This window comes from Dunckerocampus dactyliophorus, chromosome 16 (genome assembly GCF_027744805.1).
Source record: "Dunckerocampus dactyliophorus isolate RoL2022-P2 chromosome 16, RoL_Ddac_1.1, whole genome shotgun sequence".
Classification (NCBI taxonomy): Eukaryota; Metazoa; Chordata; class Actinopteri; order Syngnathiformes; family Syngnathidae; genus Dunckerocampus; species Dunckerocampus dactyliophorus.
In genome coordinates, this window is record NC_072834.1 from 8,514,902 (window position 1) to 8,530,978 (window position 16,077).

Here is a 16,077-nt window from a genome sequence, read left to right on the forward strand (position 1 = left end):
ACAATGGGCGGCGCAGACAGATGAGAGAGGGAAGAGTTAGACACTCAACTTCCCAGAATGCAATTCTTCTTAAAGGGCCAGGCTCAGCCTGTAACAGCGTTCATACGCTGTAATAAAAAAAAAAAGAAGCACAAAAAAAATTCTGCAAATCCGCAAAAGTTGAACGGCGATAGAGCGAGGGAACACTGTACGGTATATCGTCACATTTTTTCATTGTACTTCCCTTACAAGTAATGTTAAAATCTCATCTTGCCTCGTTCTCGTAGACCCTATCTTGTGTATAATCTTGTTTATAGAGTGTTTCGTGACACACCTACGATGTTTACATACCCAGTTTAGCTGTGCGAGGACATTTCCCTCGACTACTTGCGTTTTCCCAAGGAGGAGAATCAATTAATAGGCCGAATATACGTCCGCCTCCGCCTCTTTGGGTGACGCTATGTTCATTTCAGGCTGTCATGCTTTGAGACTGCTGGGAATTCGGAAATATCCCACTTGGTGACAGTGACTTACTGCGTTGAAGATGTATTTATTTAGCACACGCTGTATTTCTATTACATGTGAAATGGGAAGAAATCGAAGATCCACCGATTTCCCAGATAATGTTCAATCTTTGATCCATCGAGGAAAGAGGAAAAAAGAATAGAAGATACTTGACCAGGAGCGAGAAGTTAACCGTCTCAGTTGCTTGAACAGCTACCTGATGATGAAAAGGGATTCTTCCGACCAGTAAACTCATTATTCTTGAGTAAATTGGTTGGTTTATGGCAGGGGTGTCCGTAGCTGTTTGTGGCCCGTGGCTGCTTTTTTATTGGCCCACGGCACATTCTAAAAATACAATTGAACAAGAAAACTAAAATAAATTTTAAAAATCAATGACAGCAGCAAAAATGGAAAAATCTGCAGTAATTGCTGTAAAATAATGAAGTCAAAATATTGACAAAAAGTTGTAATGTAATGAGGAAAAGTAATTTCACGAGAAAAACGACATAATATTATGAGGGAAAAATCACATCATTTTAGTAGCATGAAGATGAAATTTCAAAGAAAAAGACGTTATTTTTTTAAAGTCGTAATATTATGAGAAGCAAACAAAAAAAAATAAATTGCCATTTATAAAGTTAGAATATTATGAGTATAGATTCAAAATATGGGAAAAGAGAACCCAAAAAGAACATTTAGATTATTTAAGAAGAAAGTTTAAATATTTGGAAAATTGAAACAACAAAACAACAAAGTTGTCTTTTTTTTTTTTCGGTTGTGGAAAAAGTTCTAATAATATTACGAGAATGACGTCAAAATATTATAGGAATAAAGCCATAATTCCGAGAAGAAAATGCACAAGAAGACAGTTGAAACGGTTGGAGGGAAAAACAACAACAACTGAGAAAAATTGAGGCACCTGCTCAGCGACCTCGGCCCACACAAAGGCACCTCTGTCCCATAATGACATGCTTCCTGTCCTGTGTCTGTTGGGTCCAACTGAACAAATTAACTATTCTATTCTATTCAAACACGCATAAAATCTGTTTTTTTTGTTATTTTTTATTAAGACAGACATTTGCCGTCCTTTCCCTTCAGGGCTAAAAAACTTTGCAGGGTAAACATGAGACTACCATCACCTTGGAAACAGTAGAAGGCCACAAAGAGGACTACCGTAGCTGTCAAGAGGACGCTACATGGGATTAAAAATAGAAAGTTCTTGCATAAAAGCTTCCAACAAATGATTCTATTTCTATCATATCTGTTTGTTGGCTGCGCATTTCAAGCGAGCAGGTCAAATGTAAGGAAATGTAAACGTAAACCATCTTTGTGCAAAGTTCCAGGCTGGCCCTCATAGATAGAAACCACACACCATACACAGCAGTGTCAGAAGAAGAAGAAGATGGCTCCACAAATGAGCGCCCTCTGAGCCAAATCACCATCCACAAACCAAAGTGGATGTGGTGAAACTGTGAAATGACTGGAGCCAAACCGCGGGGAAGTAAGTAGGGGGTAATTAGGGTAAAGATGGTAAAATAATTGTCTAAATTTGTGTTTCAGAAAAAAAGCTAAGCAATACATAAAAACCTGTGGACCACCAACAGCAGGGGTTCTCAACTGGAGTCAACCTGAGACACATTTTCCACAGGGTCTGCCCACTTTTTAAAGACAAAAAAAACAATCTGTCATCTTTTTCAAATTAAATACACATGATGTGTGAAGTGCATTTCAGAGCACAATATTAAGGAAAAGAGCGAATGGATTTTTTAAACTGAGGGGTATGATTGTGCTCAAACCGCTTTGGAAGACATGCTAGCATGCATTTAATAGATGGATATCCTTCATGTTCTGTAATCATTACACAAACGGTCAATCATTTCATGGATAATGAGTTGACAATTCCTGCCGTGCCCCTGCCAGGACATTTTGCTTTATGGCGGCCAAGTTTGTCAACTCGTCTTGCTCAAATTTGACAGACACGTGCTTGGCAGTCCCCGAAAGGCGTGTGCCAAATTTTGTGGTGATTCGGTCCAATAGCCTACAGTTACGGTGGGTGTTTCGGAAAGCACATTGAGCCGTGTGAGAGATTACAAATCAATCAGACTTACGGGGGATCAAACACTGGGGTTAATAACAGTACCAGCAACACAGTAGGCATACATGTTTTGGCAAATGTTCCCCCTTTTGTGTCCAGTGTTTGAGGAGTAGAAGCACATACAGTCACGGCAAAAAAAAAACAACCTTTAAAGTGCTCATGACACCAAAACACGTTAATCTTCTTCCACCATGGAAAGTAACATTGAAAGGCATATCTCCTGTGTTAGACGCTCAAATGTTGAAATATTTATCAAAATCAACACCTCACTTCATTCGTATTTCATAGTTGGTTATTTATCTATGACAGCAGTATGACAAAAATGTTTTATTAAGTGAGTTCTTTCATTTTGTTATTTGTTTTGAACTATTTAGGTGTCATGAGCACTTTAATACACTGTACTTTTTAGTGTAAAGATAATACTGTTTTACACACGTGCAGGTATTCATTTGTTGCTTTTATTTTGGTGCCTCCAATTAAAGAGACTGTTTGCAACGGTTCTGCAACTTTACACTGTTCTGCACGCATTATATCCCACCCGCTTCCTGCTCCGAGCATGTAAGCTACGCCCCACGTAAAACACACACACACGTGCGCCTTTGCTAAACGCTGGCGGTGTTTAGAAGGTGTAGATGTCAGAACATCATTCTCACATTTTTCATATCTAAAGCAAAGTACAGTAAAAGACTTAAGTTAGTATCGCTTCTCTGAGACTCCTTTTGTGTATGCGCGCGCTACGGGGGTGTGCGTGTGCACCAGACATCCGTGAGTGACAGCCGTGAATGCCATTCATCTTATCCGGCCGAATAGACAATTTCTACTGAGTTGAAATTGTAAATGTGACAAGTAGATAGTCTGTTCTTTAAACCCACTAATGGTAACATATTTGGGGTTTTGAAATGTTTTATTTTGCGCCAGTTGCAAACAGCCCCTTCAACAGGAAGATATTAAGCGTTGACATCATGGATGAACCAGCTCAAGACCTGAGTGGGTCATTAGGCTGTAATAAATCACTGCTATATGTTTCAAATAAAGTGTTACCACTTGTGCTTTGTGTGTGTATGTCTGTGTGTGTGTGTGTGTGTGTACTCCATGTTTGTGTGGCATGACTCCTGACAATGCACCTTTTGAATGGTCCACGCACGAAAACTGCCAGGATCATCCTACTAGTTGTGTGTGTCCTCTGGCTCCATTGAGACTCAATGCACAGCAGTCATAGTCAGCAGAGACGGCAATAACTGACACACACACACACACACACACACACGCACGCACACAGTATCTCCTGCTCACTCTATAACAAACAGCTAGAGCCAGGGGGCCCCCAAGGCTTCCTGTATCCTACACACAGGCAGCAAATAAACACAACCACATTCATGTATATGTGCAAAAACAAACACCATAGAACCACACAAAGCATTCATTCGTGCTCAAGCGTGCTGTAGAAATACTCGCAGGCCCGTGTTGCTATTATTTTTCGGACAAGTACACCGCTGTTATCAAACCCCAGAAGTGTGATTGACTTGAAATTTCTCCCACAGCTCTCTACAAAACACCCGGTGTAACTTCAGGGTGTTTAAGCCATATCAACACAACATTTGGTACACAGCTTTAGAGGACTGACAAGCAAATCTGTAAAATCAGAGTAAGATTGGACAAAAAACAAGAGAAAGTTCTTTGCAGGGGCATGGGCACAACTAATCGCCCACAATTCATTGACCATTGGTCTGATAGTTATAACAACTGGAGGATATCGGTATTACATGCATGCTAGCATGTCTTCCAAAGCATTTTTTACCACAACCCAAAGGGGGCACCACGAATGTCATCTAAAGTCATGTGAAGTTTTTATGAAGAAATCACAGAATAACCACAGTGCTTACTTCTCCTTTCTAATGTGTGCCTTAACCATTTATCGTCTGATGATTGAAGTTACAAGTAAGTGATTCATTAAAAAAATCTACAACTGGGAGAGAAATCAAACAATCTTGGAGGTATAGCAATGTAGGTCAACACAACTGCTCCACTTCATGCTCCTGGTAATTTGTTGCTGGGCAGAGTTCATAGGTCTCAATTGGTAAATGAGCTTTAAAAATCGGATTAAAAAAGAATTTGACCAGATTTGTTTATTCCCATTGTAACTTTTCTAATCTGAAGTACCACGAGTACAATGCGTGCTAAACCTGTTGTGATTGGGGGTAATCTAACCCAGTAAGAGCAGGGTTAGAAGTGGAAGAAGGGGGATGCAGGATTTGGGAGTAGGGTCGTTTGAGTAATTTACACCAGGAAGTAATTATGTAAATTCGAAATCCAGGTCTTCCAGTTTACAGGCCGGCCATAAAGCAACTGTCATGTCTGGCTGGCAATAAACATTATTTATTTCTTTGTTTATTAATGCTTCCACTGCTACTTCTCCCCCAACATTACCGTGTTCCTTTTTAAAACAACAAAAAAGGCCATTTAAAACCCACAAGATTAATGCGGAAATGCTCTAAAGGCTGAAAACTTAGGGAAAATAAATACAAAAAGAGGGGTTGTGTTAGTTATTTTTATGAACACACATCCTTCATGTGGCTTTGTTACATGTGGTTTTATGTGTTTTGGTACGGAAAAGTTTGGTTTCAAAGTGGGTATTAAGCACCTTCAAAAGGCCACAAGACAAAGAAAGTGAAATTGTGTGTTTACATGCACTTCAGTGTGTTGTAATCATTTGGGAAGAGTTCATTTATTTGGGGGCGGGGGTGAGGTGGGTGGGCGGCACGACAACTCAACTCATCGTTTGTGTTTGCCTTGTGGTTTGTTTATGAGAGAGAAAATATTCATACAATATTGACAAAATGTTGTGGCGGACCAAAGAAGAAATAAATAATTAACCATATTTTTGTGAGAATAGAGACCGTATTACGGTGGAGCCTTGGTTAGCGTCATTAATTCGTTCCAGAAAGTCTGACTCTAACCAATACGGATGTTAACCGAATCAAATTTTCCCATAAGAAATCATGTAAACCAAATTAATCTGTTCCAGAAACACAAAAAACTCCGTTTTAGAGTTTTACAATTATAGTTTTACATGCAGAAAACAATTCAAATGCATATAAATACATATAAATGTTGAATGAAAGGGATTCATGAATGTCTAAGGTTACTTTTACCTTCAATGAAGACATGATTCTTGACGTGACTGAAAACAGGAAGGTGGTGATGGTTGATCTTGCTGCTATATCGTGTCTTTGGGAACGGTCACGGCTTCAATGAAGGTAAAAGTAACCTTAAAAGTTCATTTATCCCTTTCATCTGTCATTTATTTGTATTTATGCATGTAAAACTATAATTGTAAAACTATTAAAAAAAATTTTGTGTTAACATTTCTGAGAGTCAACTTTGATGACATCACAGATGGGCGATGTAACCTAGCTCACTTCCGGTCTAGCTAATAGGATGATAACCAGGAAGGATGTTTTGTGATTTAAAACACACATTAAAAACACAGTTGTACTCACACAACATGGCAAGACGCGCCATATTGTACGCTAACTGCTGAGTACAGTGCATTTTCGATGTTGACCGGAAAAAACATGATAACCGGGGTGGATGCTAACCGAAGGTGGAAACTTTGATTCCAGAAGAGACGGCAGACATTTGCTCGTCTGTTTAACTGGTTTGGCAGTTGGCAGCCATGATGTAATGTAGGTACATTACCGCCACCTATTGGACTCGTGAGGAACACCATCAACTGCAACTTCCGACTACATATTTTGTTTTCCTATTTACGTATTAGCTTAGAGGGCACTCTGTGAAATCCTTGCAAATTTTTAAATCTGACCCCAGAAAATGATTATATTATAACAGTATGCCATCCATCCATCCATCTTCTACCGCTTATCCGAGGTCAGGTCGTGGGGGCAGCAGCCTAAGCAGGGAAGAAGGGACTTCCCTCTCCCTTGGCCTGTTGAGAGACATAGTCTCTCCAACATGTCCTGGGTCTTCCCCGAGGCATGCCGACCAGATGCCCGAGCCACCTCATCTGGCTCCTCTCAGTGCGAAGCAGCAGCGGTTCGACGCCGAGTTTCTCCTGGAGCACAGTGCTTCTCACCTTATCTCTAAGGGAGAGCTCAGCCACCCTACGGAGAAAACTCATTGCGGCCTCTTGTACCCGCGATCTTGTCTTTTCGGTGACTATCCAAAGCTCATGACCATTGGTGACGATAGGAATGTAGATGGTCCGATAAATTGAGAGCTTTGCCTTTTGCTTCAGCTCCCTCTTCACCACAACGGATCGATGCAGAGTCCGCATCACTGCAGATGCTGCACCAATCCGCCTGTCGATTTTGCGTTCCATCCTTCCCTCACTCGTGAACGAGACCCTGAGGTACTTAAACTCCTCCACTTTGGGTAGGATCTCATCCCTGACCCAGAGATGGCACTCCACCCTTTTCCGGGTGAGAACCGTGGACTCATGGAGGTGCTGATTCTCATCCCAGCCGCTTCACACTCGGCTGCGAACCGATCCAGTGAGAGCTGAAGATCGCGGCCTGATGAAGCCAGCAGGACCTCATCATCTGCAAAAAGCAGAGACCCAATCCTGCAGCCACCAAACCGGATCCACTCAACGCTCTGGCTGCGCATAGAAATTCTGTCCATAAAAGTAATGAACAGAATCGGTGACCTGGTGGAGTCCAACACTTACTGTAAACCAGTCTGACTTATTACTAGCGTTTATGTAGGGTACTCATTAAAATGGATAAAAACATATCCCTAAAACATTTCTATAGTACAACTTTTTTTATTTTTCATAATTATTGCTCTATGCAATATTAGGATATATCAATATAATAACGATTTAAATGATTATTTAATCGATTAAGATTAACGTTGGCTGCGACAAATAATATGCTTGTACTGGTTTATGTCACCAAATATGGCAGTTATGACGAAAACAGTTGTCGTTAATGCTGCATTAGATTGTCAACAACTATAACCTCTTCTTCCGTCGTCTCCAAAATGTAACACAAATTAAAAACAACCACATTGAATGGACGCAAACTAGCAACAAAGTTAAGAGCTGCACTTCCTACTAAGTATTTACACCCATGTTTCTTCAACAGGTGACCACTTACAACAAATCCCAATCCTGTTTCAAGCCCCAAAGCAATACTTGGGGTCTCATTTCCTGACAGCGAGTACCCTGTCACAACATCTGCACAGCACCGTCGGTGCCAATAAGTCCAGAGAGTCCCGGCAGATTGTTTTCCACTGACAGGGAGGCGGAATTCCTCAATGACATGTTGTATCCCATCCTAACTGTAACATCCTCCCCACAGGGTAAATAAAAAGCTCTACATCAGTGTCTGTGAGTATGTGTGCGTGTGCGTGTGCGTGTGTGCAAGAGAGAGAGCGTGATCTTGTGTTTCAGTGGCATCACTGTTGACATTTATTATTAATTTAAATATTTGTGGCGCCCCCTATGGGTGGTGCTCCAAATGCTTTGGAAGATACTGTATGCTAGCATACATGTAATTTTATAATCATTGGACAAGACTTATGGGCAATTTGTGCACTTTTGCTTGATGGCAGCCATGTTTTTCCAAACCATCTTGCTCAAATTTGACAAACACGTGCTTGTCAATCCTCTGAGGGCGCGCACCGAATTTTGCGGTGATTACGCTAAACACCCTAAAGTTTGAGGAGGTATTTCGTAGAGCGCATTGAACTGTGTGAGAAATTTCGATTGGAGCGGACTCGTGGGGGTCAAACTTTGGGGTTCTATAACAGCGCCAATGTGTGGTGTAAATGTAAAAAAATAATAATAGCACAGACTACACCATAGGTGTGTATGTTTTGACCAATTTTCACCCTTTTGTGTGCAGTGGTCCAGGAGTAGAAGCGTTAGCTAAGTAATATATACAGTCATGATCGTATGATCTGGCCTCCTCTAAAGAAATAAGCTGGGCAACTTTTGTTTTCAGAAAAGTAAGAAAGCAAGACACACAGAGAGGAAACCTGAATGGGAGCATGGGTATTTAGGCGTGTGTGTGTATGTGTGTGTGTGTGTGTGTGCACAGCGCAGATAGCCCTTCGTGTTTATTTAGTTTGAGGTGACAGCAGGAAGGAAGGCAGGTTAACGAGCTGCCGGCTCCAGGCACTGAGAGGCACATGGTGATTACGCAACCCCAGTCAACTCCTCTCATACACACACACACACACACACACACACACACACACACACACACTGATGATGAACTCACCTGGGTGAGGAAACAGGCACCCTTGCAAGTATGCAAGCACATTTTACAGCTCTTACACTAGCATTTACCTCATTGACATAGAATAGAGGTATGATGGCTGTGACTTCACAGTAAGTCAGTACACTTCCCGTCCCTGTGGTCACACCCGCTGGGTGGCAAGCTAACTGGCCCCATGTGGTGGAGGGTTCCGTCATGCTTGTGTGCCACCAAAACACAAAAACCACATCTAAAAGCCTGAAAGGGGCCGAGAGATGATGCGTTTGAGTCTTAAATCATCGTCATCGGCAGTCCATACGACTTAGAGGAAGGCTGACTGTTATCCCGGTCAGCTGAAGGTAGCAACTTTTTCCATTCCAAAATACAATAATATTCCACCATTTTAGTCTAATAATATATTACGACCTTTTTTCTTGCAAAACCGCAATAATATTCGACTGATAATTTAAAAAAAATGTTCGCAAAATTGCAACTTTATTGAAGCTATACTTCGACTTTAGTCTTGCAGTATAGAGCAGAGGTCACCAACCACAGGGCCCAGTACCAATCTAAGCTGGCACCAATTTGGGCAGGTCCAAACCCGGGCTGCAAAAAACATTAAGATGCAGTACAAAAATCATCAAAGTCTCTCACCTCTCGTCCAAAGACAGCTGGGATAGGCTCTAGCATACCCGCGACCCTAGTGAGGACAAGCAGTATAGAAAATGGATGGATGGATGTGGTTTGTGCACACCCACAGGTAAGAACAACTCAAACAAAGCTGGATTTGACAAACTGCACCTGTAAATATGTCTTTACCAAATGTCATGACAGCACTACTATTAACAAAACACAAAAAATAGTGGCGGCTCAGAAGTACAAAGCATGGCTCCAAGGGATTTACTAGCCGCCAGAAGTCCATATCTTCACCGATGGTAAAGGGCTGGTCATCCAGCACCATCATTTCCATGAAGAAATCACAGATCGCTTTAGCCCTCAGGTCATCTCTGGCAAACTTATTTTGCACTTTTCAAACGGCGTGGCGATAGGAAGAAGCCCCGGGCGTCATAGCAATGCTGGCGTTTTAGGTAAGCTGATAAGATTTGATTTGTTGAAGCTCCATGTTTTCTTCCCCTCATAGCGGAGCATTTGGTGCAACTAGCACATGTGATGTCTTCCTCTGAAATAGTGAAGAAACCACACTCAATCGACACCATGTTTGTTTACAGGTGAGTCTGCACGTGGAAGGCAGGAGAAAAGGAGCGTTTGATTTTCTCACTCTAACCCACCTACAGCACAGTACGGGTAATCTCGCCTCAGTGGAGCGTGTTGTCGGTCCGACATTTATCGTGCACCCCTAGAAATAACGCAATCTATCTTATTTAATAATAATATATAATCAATCGTTTGTTTGTTTGGATTAAAGTCAAAAGGAAGTATCCAGAACTTTCCACAATGGCATTGAGGATGTTGTTGTTATTCCCCTCCGATTACTTCTGTGAGACTGGATTTTAAGCGCTGATCACTGGGCCCAAAAAGATTAAGGACCACTGGTTTATAGTAGAATGAATGCCCGCCTACTCGCGATTCAGTAGTCGCGACCCCGCGAAGTTGCAAATGTTAGGTAAAAAAATGTTTTTTTAATGTTCTCAATCATTCTAAGTCAGTAAAATGTACAAGTACGTAATAACGCATGGAAAATGTACCAGCCCACAATTTTTACATGTTTTTGTCTGTGTGCTTCACTGATCATGTTTTTTCGCCAAGCGTTGAAATGTCACATTTTGTATGGCTGTCCTTGAACGCACCACCGTTGCTTGCTGCAAAATGAAAGTGAAACTGGATCCGACTTTCATCTGTTTATGGATTATCTTACATTCCTGTTCATTCGTGGCGAGTGCCGACACATTTTATACTTTCAAATGCATTTAATAAGCGTGTGAGACAAATTTAGGGCTTATACCTGGTGGGTAACGCCCACAAAAAGCGGGGCTCTGCTGCGGATTGAGGTTCTTTACAAAGTGGCATTGCCAACTACTGGCCTGGCATGCATATTACTGTGTTCAGTCATTCGTGCCATCATTCTTCCAAGTCCATGTCAATGAGGTGCTGTCGTGTAAATGTTAAATTCCAAAACAGATGTGTACGTACTGCTGACAATGCAGATGCATTCTACTTCCACAAATGTGGTCATGGTGAGTGAGCCTGGACCACATGTGCACATTATCAGGGCTGCCAGGTGCGACATCAGCATTATGGTTTGGTCCGTCTTGAAGCATCCAATAATGGGGAAGTGTGTGTGTGTGTACGTGGCAGTGATGGTCATCCATGCAGAAAGGACCCCCCACATCATCCATTAACACAGTCTGACCTCTGACCCAAGCGCCCCCCTTCCGTTACATGCATACGCCACTGAAAGGCTCGCTAATAGAGGCCAGGCTCTTGCGTATTTGTAAACCCGGTGGCCGTGTGCGCAACAAGACAACAGGGAGTTTACACAGCAGACCTCGATGTGCACAAGAGCTTGTTTTGCTTGTGTTAAAATTAATAAATGCGTACAATTGAAGACTTCCTGTTATTTAGCGGTGAGGCCAGAGGAAGTCATTCCATGGGACACTGATCATTTTGGTCAGAATGCCGGCCTATAAATACTGTTCATTCCGCCTTCCTCTCCATGTGCCAGCCCTCCATCACGGCCCGTAAATGAAAAACTGGTGTGCAGCAGGAAAACAAAAGCAAAAAAGGCATGCTGGGATTTGTTTTTAAACTTTTTTTTTTTTTTTTTTACAATGGCCAACTATTCAGTCTTTTTCCCCACATGTGTGCACATGCATAAAGAGCTTCATGCAATCGTTTTAGGAAATAGTTGCTTGCTATTGTATGTAAATGATACAGTACATGAGTGAGTGACAAAGTTAAACATTTTTCTGTCGACAAAACCCACAATAACCTCTGCAACGTCAGTGTTGTCTTTGTAGCTGATGTTTCCATTTTACACTTTAGGGCCCAAGAACGTCATTTAAATGATACAAATAAGTGTCATTTAAAAAGGAAAACCGCATTTTTTTTTTTATTTTGCCAATCATCCACAATCCTTATGTGCAACATGATCACACACGTTTCTCTTTTCTGAGCGTTCTAAAGAGAGAAAAACAGCTAGCATGTGGTAGCTAACAAAGCACGTAACGGGACACACCTATTTCGACTATAAAGCCTGAAAAAAACACCCTCCAAAAAACGGCAACAATGTTCTATTCACATAACTGACCTGCAGATAAAGCACGCTACAGTGACGTTGTTATTGTAGCAGCTAACACGAAGAACGATTTTTCTGGCGTAGTGACCCACGCCACTACCGAGAGGTAACGGGCTCACTCCAAAATAGGAGTGGATGCGATAGGACACCAATCTGTACTGACTAGGAAACAAGAACAAGCATATGAACAACTACGAACAGACAAATTATCTGTAAAGTATTAGCCCACGTTCCATGTTTTGTTTATACGCGGCTCGATGGACTGTGTGGTGATATCATGTGCATGTGCGCCGTGTGTCACAATCAATATCCTGGGGACTCGTCTGGTCCAGCTGATCTAGGGCGTCTTTTACAATTTATTTCGGGTAGGTGGAAACAAGTTTCTATCACTGCATGGTTTGTCGGCGGCGGCTCTCACAAAGTCTGCCATGATTATTAGTTGCTTTTTATGCTGCTATTGTTGAGAGAAGCAGCGTTAGTTCCTCTCAAGTGGGCTCTGTGAAATCAATGCACCCAGGAAAGAAGTTCCTCTAATGTTTAAAATGATCATAGTATGGCTAAATACTCCAAGTCAGGGGTGTCCAAACTTTTTCCAGCAAGGGCTACATACTGAAAAATGAAAGGATGCAAGGGTCACTTTGATATTTTGTAAAGCAACACACTGAAATATGCTAAGAAGCTATACGTAGCTCAAGAATAAAAATTTGTAATATAGGTGAAATGCGACTAAAAGTGATGTTTTTTTCCATAACAATATGAGTTTATTCTTGTAAAATTGGGACGTTTGTTCTTCATTCGATTATGACTAATATTTTGACTTTATTCTCTTAAAATTACAGCTTTTTTTTCAATTTCTGCTGATTTTTTAAATTTCCAACCATTTAATTTCAGCTTTCCTCTTGTAAATTTTCTTTTCGTAATTATAACTTTATATCTTTTAAAATGATAATGTATTTTTTCTTTATTTCAACATTGTCACTAAAATTATATTTTCCCTCATTTTACAAGTTTATTCTCATCAAATTGAAATGTTATTAGAAAAAAAAAAATCTCTTAATATTTTGACTTTACTTAAAATAAAATTTCTGCTGTAGATTTTTTTTGTATAGTTTTCAAAATATTTCAACTACTTTTCTCCTCCTGTTATATTTTTTCCCCCAACATAAGCTTTCAAAAATTACAACTTTATTCATTGTTTCTGACATTTAAAAAAATAAATATTTCAACTTTGTTACTAAAATGACATTTTTCCTCATACTATTACTTTATTCCTGTAAAATTATGGCTTTTTTTCCTTGCTAGATTACAACTCTTCTCTTAATATTTTGACTTTTGATTGATTTTCCCTTTTTTTTTTTTTTTTAAGTTTCCTTGTTAGATTACATTTTTTAGCCGCGGGCCGCAGTTTGGACACCCCTGCTGTAAGTATTACATATTATCATGAATGTATGGGAAGAGACATATAAAGAAAGACAAATAATTATATTTATTACCACCATTTGTGCTTTGTCAGCAAAAAACAATTAGCTTTTTTTTTAAATTAAAGACTTCAGAATTTAGGCCCACACTGTAACTAATATGTGTATTAAGGCATTTGGTGTGGTATCACTGGCCATCTTATCACTCGAAACGATACATGGACAAACAATACGACAAGCATGATGAATGAAAACTATAGTGGGCTACCGACAGGACCCTGAGGGACCACACATTAGCTCTGCAATATCGCACCAGTGCAGGATTCACAAACAACTATACGATGCAAGTACAAATAGAAGCCAAGTAATGGCATGTGAGGAGAGGTTCCATCGGCTAATGTGAACCAGCTGAAGAGAGTACAACTGCAGGTAGTGGTTGCCATGGTGATGAGTGAGCCAAAGATTACAGACATCTCTCAATATCATTTTGAAAGACTGCCATTTCTTCTCACAGTAGACACAATCGTACTGTACTAATAAGCGTATGTATTTTGTAGCGCATTTAAAAGCATCTTCCAGTACATCAACTGTGCATAGTCAGTATCTTTTCTCTCAATCAACCCTCAGTTTCGTCCTGGGATTTTATCCCCCCACCCCCAGGCAACATCGGAACTCTCTGTTTACCCATCCCATAATAAGGCTCATTCAAGCTCAGGACATCTTGATTAGGTTCTGTTGAACGTCTGGTTCTCATTTAGCATGGAGGATGGACTCAGGAAGAGGAAGAGGACTCACCGAGAGGTCAGTGGAAACAAAATCAAAGTAAAGCTTTGGAATCAGACCAGGTCAACTTATGAACTTCATACATGAAGGTTATGAGGGAGAAAAGTCCATCGTAACCTCTTCTGATTTGGTACGAGCCCATAATAGATGGCCTTATCTTGTTTATACAAGAATAGTTTACCTCCGTTCCCCTTCTATGCTGATAACTGACTGTCCTGGGAAAAGTTGACATAGTTTGACAGAAATTGGATGGAATACCCTTGAAAGAACAGCACTGGAAAGGTTTCAGACATCAGTCACAATGCAAACAAGCAAGATAGTATGACCGGTGCACAAAGGGGAACTAAGGCCACACCGAAAAGGAACATTTAGAGTCTCCAATTAACCTAACATGCATGTTTTTGGAATGTGGGAGGAAACCGGAGTACCCGGAGAAAACCCACGCACGCACGGGGAGAACATGTAAACTCCACACAGAAATGCCTCAGGGGAGAATCGATAGTCTTGTCGTAGTTTAACATTTTTTCCATGCAAAATTACAACATTCTACTAATATTTCAACGTTAGTCTCATAATATTACAACTTTATTCTTTCAAAATGACAACTCCCCCCCCCCCCTAATATTACAACTCTTTTTCTGAATATTACAACTTTTTTGTCACAGAATTAAAGTATTACTATTCTAATATTGCAACTTTAATCTTGTAATATTATGCCTTTCTTCGTTACAAAATGGCAACTTTGTTCTCATACTGTGCTATCATTATTTTTGCCGACATTGCATTCTGATGTAACAGTCACGTTTCCGACAGTTTATCATTCCCAGCAAACGACCGCAAAATATATACAGCTCCTTTTCAAAATACAGAGATACTGCAAACGCTCCCACGGTATTTATGCGTGGAAAGTGTGCATACCCAACTATGCGACACACACACACACACACACATATATATACACAGCACATCAGAGTGGAGTTCATGGAAGCGATAAGAGACGCAAGAGTCAACAGTCAGTGTAGATAACCTGCTGATAGCGTGTTCACTCGCTTCCGCTGCCCTTTTGTTTACCTAATGATCCCGTGGATGTGTGCGTTTGTGTGCAGGGACACACTGCATGACATACAGTATGACTTGAGCAACGCTCACTCTGAGTCATTGTGTTCACATCCGACAACCTAATTGCAGAAATAAATGGACAGTCAGAGACTGACTTACTGTATATCCTGCATGCTCAAAACAATCAGCGATTCAACTGCAAACTGACAATTCATTCAAAACAAGCAAACGCTGGGCAGATGTATTTAGAAAAATGAAACGGGAAATAATTGCAGGTGTTGCTGGCGTAGAGGCGTTGGGTCACTTCATGAAAATAATCAAACAAGCAACTCACAGGAAGCGCATTTATTGAAAACTCTATTGGGATATGGTCAGAACCCTGAGGGACCACACATTTTGGATTAAATCCAACCCCCTCTTCATATCCCAGCAATCAATAATTCAGTTATAGATTTGTTCTCGCTCTCTGCACCCATATACACAACTCACAACAGTGTGGGGACATCAGGCTACCAGGCGAGATCCCAGGACGAAGCCAGGGCACACCATCACCTCCGCAGGCCAACCTTGCATCCATCCAAGGTATAATTACAAACCTTTACGTAATATGGCGTCCTTGTAAATGTACAACTTTATTCGGAATAATACGACTTCCTCTTGTGAAATGACTCTTTTCCCCCGCTTGTAAAATACCTTTTTCTTAAACAACAACTTTATTTCCATAGTATGTGTCATAGTTTCATTGAAAACTGTATTGGGCCA